Source organism: Dipodomys ordii, unplaced genomic scaffold, assembly GCF_000151885.1.
Source record: "Dipodomys ordii isolate 6190 unplaced genomic scaffold, Dord_2.0 Scaffold150, whole genome shotgun sequence".
NCBI classification, from domain to species: domain Eukaryota; kingdom Metazoa; phylum Chordata; class Mammalia; order Rodentia; family Heteromyidae; genus Dipodomys; species Dipodomys ordii.
The window spans coordinates 6,474,330-6,490,608 of record NW_012267366.1 but is presented as its reverse complement, the minus strand read 5'-3'; positions in this window follow the sequence as shown (position 1 = coordinate 6,490,608).

The following is a 16,279-nucleotide window of genomic DNA, read 5'->3' as shown; positions in this document are numbered from 1 at the left end:
GAGATGTGGGTTTTAAAAAGATGAAGCAAATGATTGCTGTTTCCTGTCTCCTCCAAGCTGCAGTTAACGCCGAAGTTGCCTCTAGTTGTCCCACAGAGCCATCTAGTGACTAAAAGTAGCAGACACTAGGAAGTTTCTTCACAGTGTATTTTATAAGAGCATTTTTCTTTTTCTTTTTTTTTTAAGGGACAAGAACCATTTGTTGTCTTGGTTTGGCTAAGTCAGGACAGATCAGGTTTGCTTTGCTTAGCTGTATAATACTAATAGAATGTTTCAAGTTCTATACAACTGACAACTTATTAAAAGCTTTAAATCCATTAATATGCATTGCCTAGTGAAGTGGATTCACCCTCAGGAGGTATAGGTATGAGAGTATGGGTTTTTAACAAACTCTCAGGTGATTTAAATTCTGCTGATCTAAGGGATATATTCAATATGGTGGGGGGAAAGATAGATTTGAGGTGTACCTTTACAGCACAATCCTTCTGGCTGCATTAAAAAAAAAAAAAAGTTCTCCTAGGTTGTGGACTGAGCCGAGGAATGTGTTTAAGGTACTAGGACACAGTTCCTCCTTCATCCTTCTATTATGAGGGGCCTTTTAATTAGCACATGTCAAAAACAACTGCTTTTTCTTCCTTCACAAATAAGGTAAGTTTGTCATTCCTTTTTCAGAAAGTTTCTTAGTCTTCTGATTTTTGGAGATGTGAATTTTAAGTAGGTCCAGATCAAGCAGAAAATTGTTGTGTTTGAATTTGTTTGCTGTCTTGTCTTTCTTCAAGCTATCTTCAAACAATCTCCTTCGTAGTGTTTGTACATGCTTGTAATCCCAGTGCTTTGGAGGCTGAGGCAGGAAGATTCCAGTTCAAGGTCAGCCTGGACTGGGCTATATAACTAGTTGAAGGTCAGACTGGACTATGGGGGAGACCCTGTCAAAGCTCACCCCCACATATACCAAAAACAGACTACAACAGCAAAAGAAGCAAAAACCAAAACAAACTGCCCCAAACTCTCTTTTTAGTTGTCCCACAGTGCCATCTAGTGTTGTAGATGGAGGAATCCCCAAAAGGCTTTACTGCGGTATTTTCTGAGCGATTCTTTCTCTTGAAGGGAACAAAGGTTATTTTAAGGGTTTGGGATTGGATGATGATGGGGGAGGGGGAGACTTATTTTGTGAACCAAACAAGATTTCTGAGGTTGTCTAGAACTAAAACTTTTTAAAATCATGGAAGATCTAGGAGAATTTAGATAAGAATTTTTATTTATTTATTTATTTATTTTTGCCAGTCATGGTGCCTGAACTCTGGGCCTGGGTGCTGTCCCTCAGCTCTTCAGCTCAAGGCTAGTGCTCTACCACTTGAGCCACAGCGCCACTTCTGGCTTTCTCTGCTTATGTGGTGCTGAGGAATTGAACCCAGGGCCTCATGCCTGCAAGGCAAGCACTCTACCACTGAGCCACCTTCCCAGCCCCTTAGATGAGAACTTTAACATTTCTGTGAGCATGTTAATGATGTAGACTTTGATTTGTATTATATCTTCATTTGATGGTGCTAGAAAGGATATAGTCAGTGAATGATGCCTTTTCACTCACCCCATCAATTTTTCTGGGTTATGTCTTGTGGCAAAGGTCTGCATTTGGGTCTTTGCAGGGCAAAGCTTTCCTAGGATGGGACTGCAGCAGCACAAAATCCAGCTGGGATAGGAGGGAGCTCAAAAGGGCTTCTAAGGGTGAAAAGAAATGAAGACTGGAGGGACACATTGCCCTTCCACCCAGGCCCAGAAAGTGATGAATATTGGGAAACATTTCTTCTCCATAGCCCCTCTCACCACAGCAGGTTATGACATTGATCCTGGTTTGTAAGTCTGAGAAACCTATTATGTTTTCTGCATAAATAGTGAAAGCATTTCTCTTTCTGTTTGGTTTGGCTGATGATCATAAGGAAAAAAAATTAGGAATGCTTTTACCCCACATGCTACAGAATTCATAATTAAAATATTTCCCCATTTTTAAACTCTCTAGCAGGCCTCAAACCTGCCCAAGTGAGTTTGGTTATGGACGGGGTGAGTCTGGGCTTTACTTACTACTTTGAGAAGAATATGTATCAGATTGGGTTTGGGGTCACCTATGTGACTGTGGAGATGTGACTAAGACTTGTTTCCTCATGCAGAAAATGAGTAACAGTACTACCGACTTCTTGGGTGACAATGAAGATCAAATGAATATTCCTGGAACAGCACTTCCATTTGATTAATCCCATTCAATGTTGAGTTAGCATTATATATTATATTATGTTAATATTATATATACTACAAAAGTATGTACAAATATATATAAATACATATACACACATATATTTGTATATATATTTGTAGTACATACATATGTATTTGCATATATATTTGTGTAGATATACTACACATATATTACATATATATTTGTGTATATATAGTACATACATATGTGTGTGTTTCTCTCTCTCTCTCTCTCTCTATATATATATATATATTTGTAGTAGGCAAAATAATATTCTTCAAAAAGTCTGGTCTAGGCTGGGTGCCAGTGGCTCATGTGTGTAATCCTATCTACTCAGAAGGCTGAGATCTGAGGATCTTATTATGAATCTCATCCATGCAGGAAAGTCCATGTGATTTTTATCTCCAATTAACCGCCAGAAAATGGAAAGTGAAGGTATTCCTCAAATGAATAGAGCACTAGCCCTGAGCAAAAACTAAAGGACAGCCTCAGGCCTTGAGTTCAAGCCCCAGGACATATGCAAAAATATGTCAGATCTCATCCCTGGAGCCTAAAAATGCTACCATAGATCACAAAAACCGCAGATATGATTAAGCTAGGAATTTGAGAAATTATAACGGATTATCTGGATTTTCCTTTCATGTACATCACAAGGGTCATCATAATTGAAGAAGGAAGCAGAAGGAAATCGGGAGTAGAAGGCAACATGAGCACAAATGCAGAGGTTGTGTGACATTGCCACAAGTCCACACATGCTAACAGCCACTAGAAGCTGGAAAAGGCAAAGAACCAAATCTGTCCCTCATCTTTCTGAGAAGACACTTTGCTTTCAGCCCAGTGAACAGATTTCCAACTTCTGGCCTGCAGAAGAATAGGAGACTTTTTTTTTTTTTAATTTAAGCCACCAAATTGGTTGCAATAACTTTTGGAAATAAAGACATCACTTTTATGTAGAAAATCACCTATAGCTGTCCAGGCCATACCACAATATAAAAGATTTTTGTTGTTGTTGTCGGTCATGGAGGGGCTTGAACTCTGGGACTGGACGCTGTCCCTCAGCTCTTCAGCTCAAGGCTAGCACTCTACCACTTGAGCCACAGCACCACTTCCAGTTTTCTGACTTTATTGGAGATAAGAGTCCCATGGACTTTTCCTGCCTGGGCTGGCTTTGAACTGTGATCCTCAGATCTCAGCCTCCTGAGTAGCTAGGATTACAGGAGTGAGCCACTGGTGACCGACTATAAAAGTTATTTTTATTATTTAATTATTTTTGGGTCCTGTCATGGGCCTGAATTCTGGGCTTGGGCACTGTCCCTCAGCTCTTCACTTCAAGGCTAGTGCTCTACCACTTGAGCCACAGCACCACTTCTGGCTTTTTTTTCTGCTTATGTGGTGCTGAGGAATCGAACCCAGGGCCTCATGCATGCAAAGCAAGCGCTCTACTACTGAGCCACCTTCCCAGCCCTAAAAGATATTTTTAAAAGGAACAATTTAGAAATCAAATGTTTTCTCTCTTCCTGACCTTTCCTACCAAATACATAGAAATATCTTTTTTTTTTTGGTCGGTTGTGGGGCTTAAACTCTGGGCCTGGGCGCTGTCCTTGTGCTCTTCAGCTCAAAGCGTGCACTCTATTGCTTGAGCCACAGCGCCACTTCCGGTTTTCTACTGGTTTATTAGAGATGAGAGTCTCACGGACTTTCCTGCCCGGGCTGGCTTTGAACTGTGATCCTCAGATCTCAGCCTCCTGAGTAGCTAGGATTACATGTGTGAGCAACCGGCGCATGGCAGAAATATCTTATATTACATGAATGCACATACTCTTTTTAGTTTGCAACTTAAGAAGATAAAAGGACTTGTCAGACATTTTGTTCTGAAAATGCTAAAGAGGGAAAACACATTTTTGAAAATGTTATTCATGGATGTGAGACTAATTGGAATACATTATAAGTATTTGTGGAGATGTATCAATGAAATGCCTCCTATAACTATTATATGTAAAACAAAAGATGCTGCATGCCATGGGTATGGGGAAGAGCTGGAGCTAATGGTGCCCATGCTTCTTTAATACCAATGACATAAGTTTCTGTCACATCTATTCTCCTAAAATAATAACAAATTTAAATTTTATTATCACACATTTTCCATTTTCTGATAGTCTACTCTAGAATCCTCCATTACTAACCGATTTTTTTTCTTTTTTTGGCCAATCCTGGGGCTTGAACTCGGGGCCTGGTCTCTGTCCCTAAGCCTCTCCATACTCAAGGCTAGTGCTCTACCACTTGAAGCAGGGCACCACTTCTGCTTTCTCTGTTTACATGGTACTGAGGAATCAAGCCCAGGGCTTCAAGCATGCTAGGCACTCTCTATCACTAAGCCACATTCCCAGTCCCTAACTTTATTTTTTAATCGCTTTCAATTTTTTTTGTGTGTGTCAGTCATGGGGTTTGAACTCTGGGCCTGGGCGCTATCCCTGTGCTCTTCAGCTCAAGGCGAGCGCTCTACCACTTGAGCCACAGAGCCACTTCCGGTTTTCTACTGGTTTATTGGAGATAAGAGTCTCAAGGACTTTTCCTGCCCAGGCTGGCTTTCAACAACAATCCTCAGATCTCAGCCTCCTGAGTAGCTAGGATTACAGGCGTGAGCCACAGGCACCTGGCTTCACCTTCAAATTTTGATAGATTGAAAATATTGCTAGTAAAACTTATCAGTAAAACAATTCTTCTAAGCTATCTACTTAAATCCCATTTGCAAGTTTTTATTTCAGAAATGTAATTAAAATCAACCACAGCAGCTTGAAGTCTCCCTGGATATAATCTCTGTAGGCCAAATTCTTTCTGTGACTCCATTTAAATTTTATATTAATTACAAGTTCCATCTAATCATGACTACTATTCTTCAGTCTGTCACCTACTGTCCATGCCTTGATATTTGAAAGTGGATTTGACAGCAATTATAAAGTACATACATTGTATACTTCTGGGAAACTCTTTAGTGTAGACAATTTGAAAATGTATCTTAATAGTTCATCTTGTCTGGAGGACTCTCTCCTCTAAAGTTGCCCCCATTTCAAGGAGTCTGCAGCTCTGATGCCTTGGTTCTCATTAGGCCACCCTATTGTGGCACCCCATCAGCAAAGGCTGATGGAAGTGCAAGCATAGTCTCCTGGAATTTCAGGGACAACAGTTGAGATAGAAAAGCCAGTAATAGGGGCTGGGAAGGTGGCTCAGTGGTAGAGCGCTTGCCTTGCATGCCTGAGGCCCTGGGTTCAATTCCTCAGCACCACATAAGCAAAAAGAAAAAGGCGAGGAGTGGCGCTGTGGCTCAAGTGGTAGAGCGCTAGCCTTGAGCTGAAGAGCTGAGGGACAGCGCCCAGGCCCAGAGTTCAGGCCCCACAACCGGACCCAAAAAAAAAAAAGTTCTAATTTCAGTTGGGCACGTGGTTCAAGCCTGTAATCCTAGCTATTGCGGAGGCTGAGCATTGTGGTTTCAAAGACAGCCTGGGCAGGAAAGTCCGTGAGACTCTTTTTTTTTTAATTTTTATTTATTTTTTATTGTGAAAATACTGTACAGAGGGGTTACAATTACATGGGCAAGATAATGAGTACATTTCTTATCAAGCATTGTAGCCTCCTCTTTGTTTCCCCTTCCCATCCCTTCCCATCCTCCCCCCGCCCCCCATAAGTCTGTGAGACTCTTATCTCCAATTAACCACCAGCAAAACGGAAATGGTGCTGTGGCTTAAGGGGTAGAGTGCTTGCCTTGAGCTGAAGAGCTCAGGGATAGGGCCCAGGTCCAGAGTTCAGTCATAGGGCTTGAACTCAGGGTCTGGGTGCTGTCCCTGAGTGCCTTTGCTCAATGCTAACATTCTACTACTTTAAACCACAGCTCTACTTCCAGTTTTTGAGAGGTTAATTGGAGATAAGAGTCTCCCGGGGACTTTTCTACTCAGGCTGGCTTTGAACTGAGATCCTTAGATCTCAGCCTCCTGAGTAGCTAGGATTGTAGGCATGAACCACTGGCTTAAACTTGCACTTTCACCCTCCTATATTTTATTATCTTGCGAGCAAGAAAATCCATGGAGGCACAGTTAAAAGGGACTGTAATATCTGAGTTGCTATTTACTGGCAGAAAGTTCCTCCTATTGTCTGTCTTCAGTCCCTCCTGCTGTTGGAAATTTACTCTCTCCCCTGAACTCCCTTTTCCCTGGGAAAAGAATATCCATGGGAACAAAAATGTGAAGTCAGAAAACGGAACAAAATTATTGATAAAGGGCAAAACCTCTTGGTAAAGAAAAACTCCAGACAAAGGCTGTCCAAGTAGTCAGCTTTTGTCCCTTCTCCATCCTTGCTAAAAAGCAAAAGAACATCTCTCCCTCACTCAAGTTTACCAAGCTGGCAGCTTTGCAGAAGGCTACTGAGTACCCTGAGGCTTATCACCAGCTGCACTAAATTGCTGTGTTAATCAGGAGCTTATAATAAAAATCATTTCTGTGATAGTGTCAATAGCATTGACAGTATTAGTCATGCTCACCAAGTCAAGATTCTGTTTTGTCTACGCTCTTGTGTCTCAAGGCTATGTTTTTGCTATGTTTTGCTTCTGTAACCTTGTTGGCTGGCATCAGTAACAGGGCCTTAGGCCCACCAATTGAAGATGACCACTGAGTGGTCCCACTATGGGCAGCCTATTGCAAATTATTATGTATGATATTTACCACAAAGAACAATGAATTTAAAGGTCCAATAACCTATGAAAATGTCCAAATCTGCCTTGTATAACTTGTCTATGTAACTCTGTGTAACCAACCCCTATAAAAACTCATCCTACTCTGAGCTCAGTGTCCTTCTCCTACTTTCCCAGTAGTAGGAAGCAGACCCCACTTGGCTGTAATAAAGTTCCTACCTCCTTTAACTGGGTGTCTTGGAGTCTCTTTTGGATCCAGGATATAATAGGACAAAGGAGTTTTATTAGTTGGTCTGTAACCCTATCCTGGGTTACCTCAGAACTAAGAGCAGCTGCAACCTCCAAGGGGGCACGTTTTTCCCCTTTTTCCTCCTTCCCACATGCCCCTCCACTCTCCACATGGGCCTTTCCGATCTCCATAGGCCTCTCTCACTCTCTGCAGGCCTCTCCACCTCTCTGCTGGCCTATCCGCTAGCCTCTCAGCAATCCACAGGCCTCTCTCATCTCCAGTCTCCAGCTCTCCACCAGCCTCCCCGTCGCTGCTTCTCCATGGGCCTCTCTGTAGGCCTCTCGGCCCTACACAGGCCTTTCCGCAGACCTCTAGGGCTTTCCTGGGCCTCTCTTCCTTGGCCTCTCTTCCAGACTGGGTCCCTCCCCTCAGGCTGGCCCTCCTAGACTCCAGGGAGCAGTGTCCCTCTTCAGTCTCCTCCTTGGAGTCCCCTCCTCCAGTGGCCTGCCCCCCTAAGCCGCCCTTTGACACTCTGCCCCCCAGTGGTCTGGAGTCCCCTCCTCCAGTGGCCTGCCCCCCTAAGCCGCCCTTTGACACTCTGCCCCCCAGTGGTCTGGCGTGCATGGTAGTGACGTCATAATGGGGCGGGACTTCCCGCCCCACAGGTTCTCATAATACCAGAGCTGGATTCTGCAAATCATGTTTTCTTTTTTCTTTTTTTGTTCGTCGTGGGGCCTGAACTCTGGGCCTGGACGCTGTCCCTCAGCTCTTCAGCTCAAGGCGAGCGCTCTACCACTTGAGCTACAGCGCCACTTCCAAAATCATGTTTTCTCTATCAGCAGTGGCTTCTAGATTATGTTGAACCAATGCTGCTCTGGGTTACACTCAGCCAATAGGAGGCGCTGATGCAAAGGAATACTTCCGGTTTGCTCTTTCTGCTTTGTGACTAGATTGGGGTGGGGTTTGTTAGAGAACTCCGCTGCTCAGAACTCTGTTGGTAATCTCTAAGCAGGGAGCCCTGCTGCGTGGATTCTACTGCGTTTCTTCTCACTATGGAGGTAGGTGAAGTTTCCTAAAGTTGCCTCTCATTCTCTTCAGGAATCTGAATTTAACAGTTGTAGATAGGGGTGGGTGCCTTTTCGAAGTTTCTAGAAACTTTGACGTCAACCAGCCATCAAAATGGCGGACACTTTCTGATGGAGCTATTTGAGTTTCCTAAATGTGCTTCAGTTACCCTTATCCTTTAGCTCCTAGATAATTCTTTCAATATTGACTTATTTATTTACAATCATTTATTGCCAGCTTGAACTGTGGTCAATGGGGGTGGGGAGGAGGACTTAAGTTCCGCTTAAGGCCTAGCGCCCTGCCAGTTCAGCCATACCTCTGATAACGGCGTTTTCCTTCGATTAGTTGGAGGTAAAACTCTCATGGACTGTCTGGGCTGGCTTCAAACCATGACCCTCAGATCTCCGACTCCTCAGTATCTAGGATTAAAGGCATGAATCACCTGTGCCGGCCCTTATTTATTTATTTATTTACTTACTTACTTACTGGTCTTTATGTGATACTGGGATATGAAATCAAAGCCCATCTATCTCTATGTATATATCTATCTCTATGTATATATATATATAATATATTATATATATATATAATTAAAGCTCATTAATTGTATGATGTGTTGTTGTTATTGTTGCTGCTGTTTTTCTGTTCCTGGGTCTAGGTTTTCAGGTTTGAGCCTTTGGTACTTGATTGTATTTATCTTTTCGTTTACTTCAGGTGATATTACAATTTGAAATCAGGGTTTCCAAAAAATGCATGTATTATGTATTAAAGCTTATTAATTGTACAGGGTGGTGGTTTTATTGTGATATTTATCTATTTTTGGTGACTCAAGTTTGAAGTCAGCCTCTCATAAATATTTATTAAAGCTTACTAATTGTGCAGTGTGGTTTTTTTTATTGTGATATTTATATATTTTACGTGATACTGCGGTTTGAAATCAGGGCCTCTCAAATATGTATTATTTATTACAGTTTATTAATTGTATGGTGTGGTTTTGTTTTGGTTTCAGTTTCAGTCCTGAGGTCTGAACTCAGAACTTGAGTGCTGTCCTTGAGCTTTTGCTCAATGATAACATTTTAACGCTTGAAACACAGCTCCATTTCCAGCTGTTTTTTTGTTTTTGTTTTGTCCATCATGGGCTTGAATTCAGGCCCTGACCACTGTCCCTGAGCTCTTTTGCTCAAGGCCAATGCTCTACCACTTTTTAAACCACAGCTCCACTTCTGGTTTTTGAGTCTCATGGGGAGTTTTCTGCTGGGGCTGGCTTCGAACCTCCATCATCAGATCTCAGGCCCCTGAGTAGCTGGGATTGCAGGTGTGAGGCACTGGCACCAATCCAGCAGATTTTTTTTGAATTTTATTTTATTGTAAAGATGCTGTACAGAGGAGTTAAAGTTACATGAATAAGGCGATGAGTACATTTCTTGCCGATAATTGTTCCCTCTTCCAGCAGTATTTGAGTTTGAGTCTGACTGACTTATATACCCTAGTAGGCTTTGTGCCATGATCCTCAGATCTCAGCCTCTTGAGTAGTTAAGGTTACAGGTGTGAGCCACTAGTGCCAGGCCTAGTGTGGTGTTTCTATTGAGGTATCTATTTTTGGTTTGAAATCAGGACCTCTCAAAAATATATTATTTATTAAAGTTTATTAATTGTGCAATGTGGTTTGTGTGTGTGTGCACTCCTCCTGTCCTGGGGCTTATACTCGGCCTGGGCACTGTCCCTGAGCTGCTTTTGCTCAAGACTAGCACTCTATCACTTGAGCCACAGCTCCACTTCTGGCTTTTTTTTTTTTTGGTAGTTTAATAGACATCAGAGTCTCACAGACTTTCCTGCCCTGTCTGGCTTGATCATCAGATCTCAGCCTTCTGAGTAGCTGGAATTATACTAGTGCTCTGTTATAGTGCGGTGTTTTTATTATGGTATTTTTGTGCACACAGGAAATTTTTGTTTTATTCACACCCTGTATTCATTCTTATTTCTCCCTCTCTTTCTCCCCCTACCCCAGGGCTGAGGACTGAACTCAGGGCCTTGCACCTGGCAAGTGCTCATCCCCTGAGCTAAATCCTTAACCCTTCTTCTCCTTTTTAAATCTACCTTGCAGCCGAGTGCCAGTGGCTTACACCTGTAATCCTAGCTACTCAGGAGAATGAGATCTGAGGATCACGGTTCAAAGCCAGCCTGGGCAAGGAAAGTCTGTGAGACTCTTACCTCAGAAAACTGGAAGTGGCTCTGTGGCTCAAGTGGTAGAGCTCTAGCCTTGACCTGAAGAGCTGAGGGACAGCGCCCAGGCCCAGAGTTCAAGCCCCACAACTGACAAAAAAAAAAAAAACTACCTTGCAGTGGTTTTGTGTTTTTGATAATACTGAGGTTGTGTATATAATAGAGATATGTTATAGATGTATATTAAATAATATTTAATATATGTACATTAAACATTTTAAACCTATTTATATGTTTAAGTTCATTTCCAATATATATTTATCATATAATGTGGGTGTTTCATTTTGTTATTGCCATGCATGCCCTATACTATGGTTTGATTATATTTAACCTATTATTCTTTCTTATTCCTCCCTTTTATTATCTGCCTAGAAATTTTTTGGTGATTGTAGTGATTAAGCTTGGAGCCTTTGGAAGTGGCACTGTGGTTGCTTTGAGCTGAAGAGCTCAGGGACAGCGCCCAGGCCCAGAATTCAAGCACCATGACGGACCAAAAAGCTTGGAGCCAAAGAAACATAGGTCCCATGGTTTCTCTTATTTGCAATAACTAGTATATGTCTGAGTGAAGCAGAAAAGGTCAGATAAATTGATGTTAGGGAAATGAACCCCAAGATAAGTATTCAAATGTTTTTTTCTTTCATTTGATTGTTTCTAACATATTTATAAGATATTTCTTTGTTACTTTGTATGTCCCTCCCCCATGACATAACCCCTGCTTTCACTGTATTTGATGTTGGTATAATTTGTGGAGGGGAAGGGGAAAAAGTCGTTTAAATAGGGATACAGGTGGACCTATTGCAACAATGAGATGTACAAGTTGTTATGTCGAAAAACGAACTTTACAACTTTGGTGGGGGGGAGAATTAGCTTGGGGGATTGGGGGGGGAGGGATGGGAAGGGATGGGAAGGGGAAACAAAGGAGGAGGCAACAATGCTTGATAAGAAATGGACTCATTATCTTGCCCATGTAATTGTAACCCCTCTGTATGGTATTTTCACAATAAAAAAAAGAGAAAAAAACTTGGAGCCTTGGGGTTTTACATATATAAATATAGAATTTATTTATTAGTGTATATTGTGTAGCATGGAGAATTAATTATGGGATTTTCATACACATCTATTTCTTAAATAATATTCATCCTTTCTATTACAATATTTTTTTATCAGTCATGGGGCTTGAACTCTGGGCCTCGGTGTAGGTGTGTACATATATATATGTGGGTATAAGTATGTATATGTATGTATATATAAATTTAGCATATAATAATTACATAGTGTGTGCAGGTTTACTTCATTATAGATACATGCATATTTATTCTTTGATTATACTTAGTCTCTTAGTGGTATTGAAGTTTGAACTTGAGTCTCCTGTCTCTCTCTCCCTCCCTCCTTTCTCTATAAAACTTTTATGTACATATACATACTTACATATATGCGATTAAATTTATTTGAATATGGTAATTGTGAAGTGTGTGTGGTTTAATATTTTACTTGCATTCGTTCATGTAACATTCCTTGATTGCATTCACTTTCATATACTCTTTATTTATTTATTTATTTTTGTTGGTTGTGGGGCTTAACTCTGGGCTTGGGTGCTGTCCCTCAGCTCTTCACCTCAAGGCTAGCACTACCACTTGAGTCACAGCACCAGTTCTAGCTTTTTCTGCTTATATGATACTGAGAAATCGAACCTAGGGTCTCATGCATGCAAGGCAAGCACTCTACCACTGAGCCACCTTCCCAGCCCATACTTTCATATACTTTTTATTTCCTCCCTTCCTGTTACATTTTCTTCTTCCTCCTCCTCCTCCCTTCCCTCAGTACAGGGTTTGAATTTAGGGCCTTGTGCTTGTGGTGGTAATATATTAAAATATATATAAGCATATATTACATAGTATGTGGGTTTAATTGTGGTATTTTAATACATGCAAATAATGTTCTTAGATCATATATACTCATTTTATTATTCTTATACTCCCCTCCACTTATTTGGATGGTTTTGGAGACTGAACTCTAGCCCTCATGCATTTTTCTTTTTTGCTGGTCCTGGGGCTTGAAGTCTGAGCCTAAGCACTGTTGTTGAGCTTCTCTTGCTCAAGTCTAGCACTGTACAACTTGAGCCACAGTGCCACTTCCAGATTTTTCTGTTTATGTGGTACTGAGGAATTAACTGAGGGCTTCATGCATGCTGGGCAAGCACTCTACTACTAAGCCACATTCTCAGCCCCCAACATGCATATGTGTATATATATATATATATATATCTGGGCCTGGGCACTGTCCCTCAGCTCTTCAGCTCAAGGCTAGCGCTCTACCACTTGAGCCACAGTGCCACTTCCGGCTTTTTCTGCTTTTGTGGTACTGAGGAATAGAACCCAGGTCTCATGCATGCAAGGCAAGCATTCTACCACTGAGCCACCTTCCCAGCCTGATAAATATATTTTTAATTTGTTCATTTAGTAAAGCTTAATGTGCAATGGGTTTTAATTTTTTTTTTGGCTAGTCCTGGGGCTTCAATTCAAGTCCTGGGCACTGTCCCCAAGCTTCTTTTGCTCAAGGCTAGCACTCTACTACTAGAGCCACAGTGCTGCTTCTGCCTTTTTCTGTGTATGTGGTACTGAGGAATCGAATGTAGGGCTTCATGCATAGTAGGCAAGCACTCTACCACTAAGCCATATTCCTAGCCCTTAATGTGGTATTTTGTACATGTTGTTAATATTTTTTTTGCTCATATTCATCACTTTCTTGATTTCACAACAGTATTTTTCCTTATCTTTGTTAGAAATTTCCCTTCCCCTTCTGTAGTACTGTAGATTGAGCTCCAGGTTTCATAAAACCTTTATAATTATTTAAAAATTATGTATAGTGCACTTTCATTAATATTTGGTGTTTCTTTGAGGTCATTCCATACATGCATATTCCGTTCTTTGATCATACTATGCCCCTCTATTTCTATTTTTTATTCTGTTCCATAATCTTGTACTGAAGGTTGAACTGGGTTGAACCTGGTGCCTATATTTACAATTTGAATTATTTCATTAAAATTTATTAATTGTATGTGGGATTTTCATTGTGGAATTATGATACTTATTTATGATATTCTCTGATCGTATTTACCCTTTCTTTTACTCTTTGTAATTTCCTTCTTTGCTTTTTAATTATTGCATTTTTTTCTTTTTGCACTACTGGGAATTGAACTCAGGTCCTCATATATATATATATATATTTTTTCATATACACACATGTATATGTTACTTTTAGTACATATTAATTACATAGTATGGGGGTTTCATTATAGTATTTCCATATGTGCATATGATATTGTTTGCTCATATTCACCTCTTTTATTCTGTTACTTCTCCTCCCCCTTTCCTGATTATCCTTTTTGTATTTTTTTGGCATTTTTTGGGGATTGGAACTCACTTATTTATTAGTGAATGTTAATTGTATCATGTTGTATTTTCATGTATGCATATACTATACTTAATCATATTTATCCCTCTAATACTCTTTCTTATACCTCCTCTAGCCCCAATTTTCTTCTGGCCCATACTTCACCCTTTGATATATGTACATTTTCATATTTTTTAACACTTACTAATTGTATAATGTGGGGTTTTGATTGTGATATTTCCATACATATTCTATTCCTTGCTCATGTTAACCTTTTCTGTTAATTTTCCTTATTCTCCTAGAGTCTCTTTTTTAAAAATGTTTTTTATTGTAAAAATACTGTACAGAGGGGCTACATGAGCAAGATAATGAGTATATTTCCTAACAAGCATTGTTGCCTCCTCCTTTGTTTTTCCCCTACCATCCCTTCCCTCCCACCTCCACAACTATACTCCCACCCCCACCCCTGCCTAAATTGTAAATTCGTTTTTCAACATAGTGTCTTGTACATCTCATTGTTACAATGGGTCAAACTGGATCCTTATTTAAGTATTTTGTTTTTTTCCTTCCCCTCCCCAAATTAGAGAAGTTCTTTTTTACAATCCGTTTATACTGGGGCTAGAACTCAGGGTGTACACTTGCTTGTCTTTCTTGTTCATGGCTGTTTTTGTAACACATCGCACACATTTATTAGCACATGGTAATTGTACAGTGTGGGATATTCATTCCTCCATTACTTTCTAATTCTTCTCTCTCCTCTACCCCCATATACACATACATATTACAATTTTTGGACAGTATTTGGGTTGAACTCACATATATATACATATTTTATTATATTTATCGTACCATGTGAGGGTCATCTTATGGTATTTCTGTATATTTATGTAGAATTTTTTGATCATATTTACTTCCTGTATTACCTTTTCTCATTCTTCTTACTCTTCTTTAAAAATCTTTATCCAGATTTTTTTTGGGCAGTACTGATGTTTATATTCAAACATGTTAAATGTGCAAAAACCCAAGACTTTGATTGACTTATACTTAAACCTGAGAAAGTAATAGATGTCTTTCGTTGGTTGTTTTCTGTATTTTGTGCAAAGATTCGTGGCCCATTTAAAGGCAGTTTTTCTGCCTCCTCCTTCTTGGTGCCTTGATATGACCAACTCCTACCTTATAGATATTCCCGGAGATTAGATAGAGGGGACTTCAAAGCACAGTCTTTGTAAGGCTGCTGTGCATCGTCGAGTATGTGAGGAAATGATTGCCCCTCTCTGGGTTTACTTAGTGTCTGTTAACTCTAGCCGAAGTTGCGAGAAATGAAGTAGATCTGCAAGAGGATTGCTAGCAAATCCTTATGGCAGGGGAGGGAGGGAAGCAGTTTCAGGGAATATGCTGTAATCCTTCAGGTGGTGATTTTGCTCAAGCTGTCTTCACGGAGCGTTTCCCTTGATGCTCGGGTTTACTGTAGATTCTAAAGCACCTGGTTTGAGAATCCGTGGTCAGGGTGAGTGCTGGCCATGAGTTGAAGGCGATGGTGCGGACCTCAGGAGGCTTGGGTACTTGTGCCGAGACTGTTTGGGGGTCATTTTGGCGGGGAGGAATGAGGGAAAATTGGTAAGGGCTTTCCCAGCGTGCAGTGTCTCAATATTGTCTATCGCTCAGTCTTTGTAGGAAAGCGATCGTCCCCGATTTGGGCCTCGTAAGAGAGGCAGTCGTGGTCTTCGGGAAGTAAGTGCTTGCAGTAACCGCAGGGCAGGGGGCCGGCGGCTGGGGTTGGGGTAGGAGTGGGAGGAGAAAGTAAAGGGGGGGGTTTAACCGGGCATGCGCGGCTCCTCGCGCGCGGCTCCTCAAAAATGGCGGCGGCGGCGTGAAGTCCGGTGCCTGCTGTCGGGACTAGAGTGCTAGAATTTCGTTGCTCTTGCTGACTAGATGCAAGGTGCGTGGTGCCCCTGGGCCCTGTGAGTTGCAGAGAGATGGAGAAGTGCTGCGCGAGCTCTGGCTGGCGGCGGGGAACCTTAAGCGGCGTGTTGCATGTGAGGAACGCCCCCCTCCGCGGGCGTTCCTCCTCCGCTCGGCCCCGCACTCTGGTGCATCACTCCCGGCCGCCCCGCCGCCGTGCGGCTCCAGCTTCCTCTATCCCACGTAGCGCCCTCGGCAGACCACCTTAGCTGCTCTCGAGATGCCTCTCACAACCCACTGAGCCCTTGCACCGACCACACGCCCGCATGTTGTCCGCGGCGTTCGGGCGCTGCACCGCCCCTGCCGCGGTCCCCTGGCCCGCAGCTGGGACAGCGCTTTCCTTTCAGCCTACACGGCATGGGAGGGGCCGGGCTGGGGCCCGGGGCTTTGCAGGTAGTTGGCGGAGTGGAAGGGCCTGGTGACTTCCAGGGGAACGTGGGAAGTTACTTTTTGGATTTGTTTTTTTTTTTTTTTT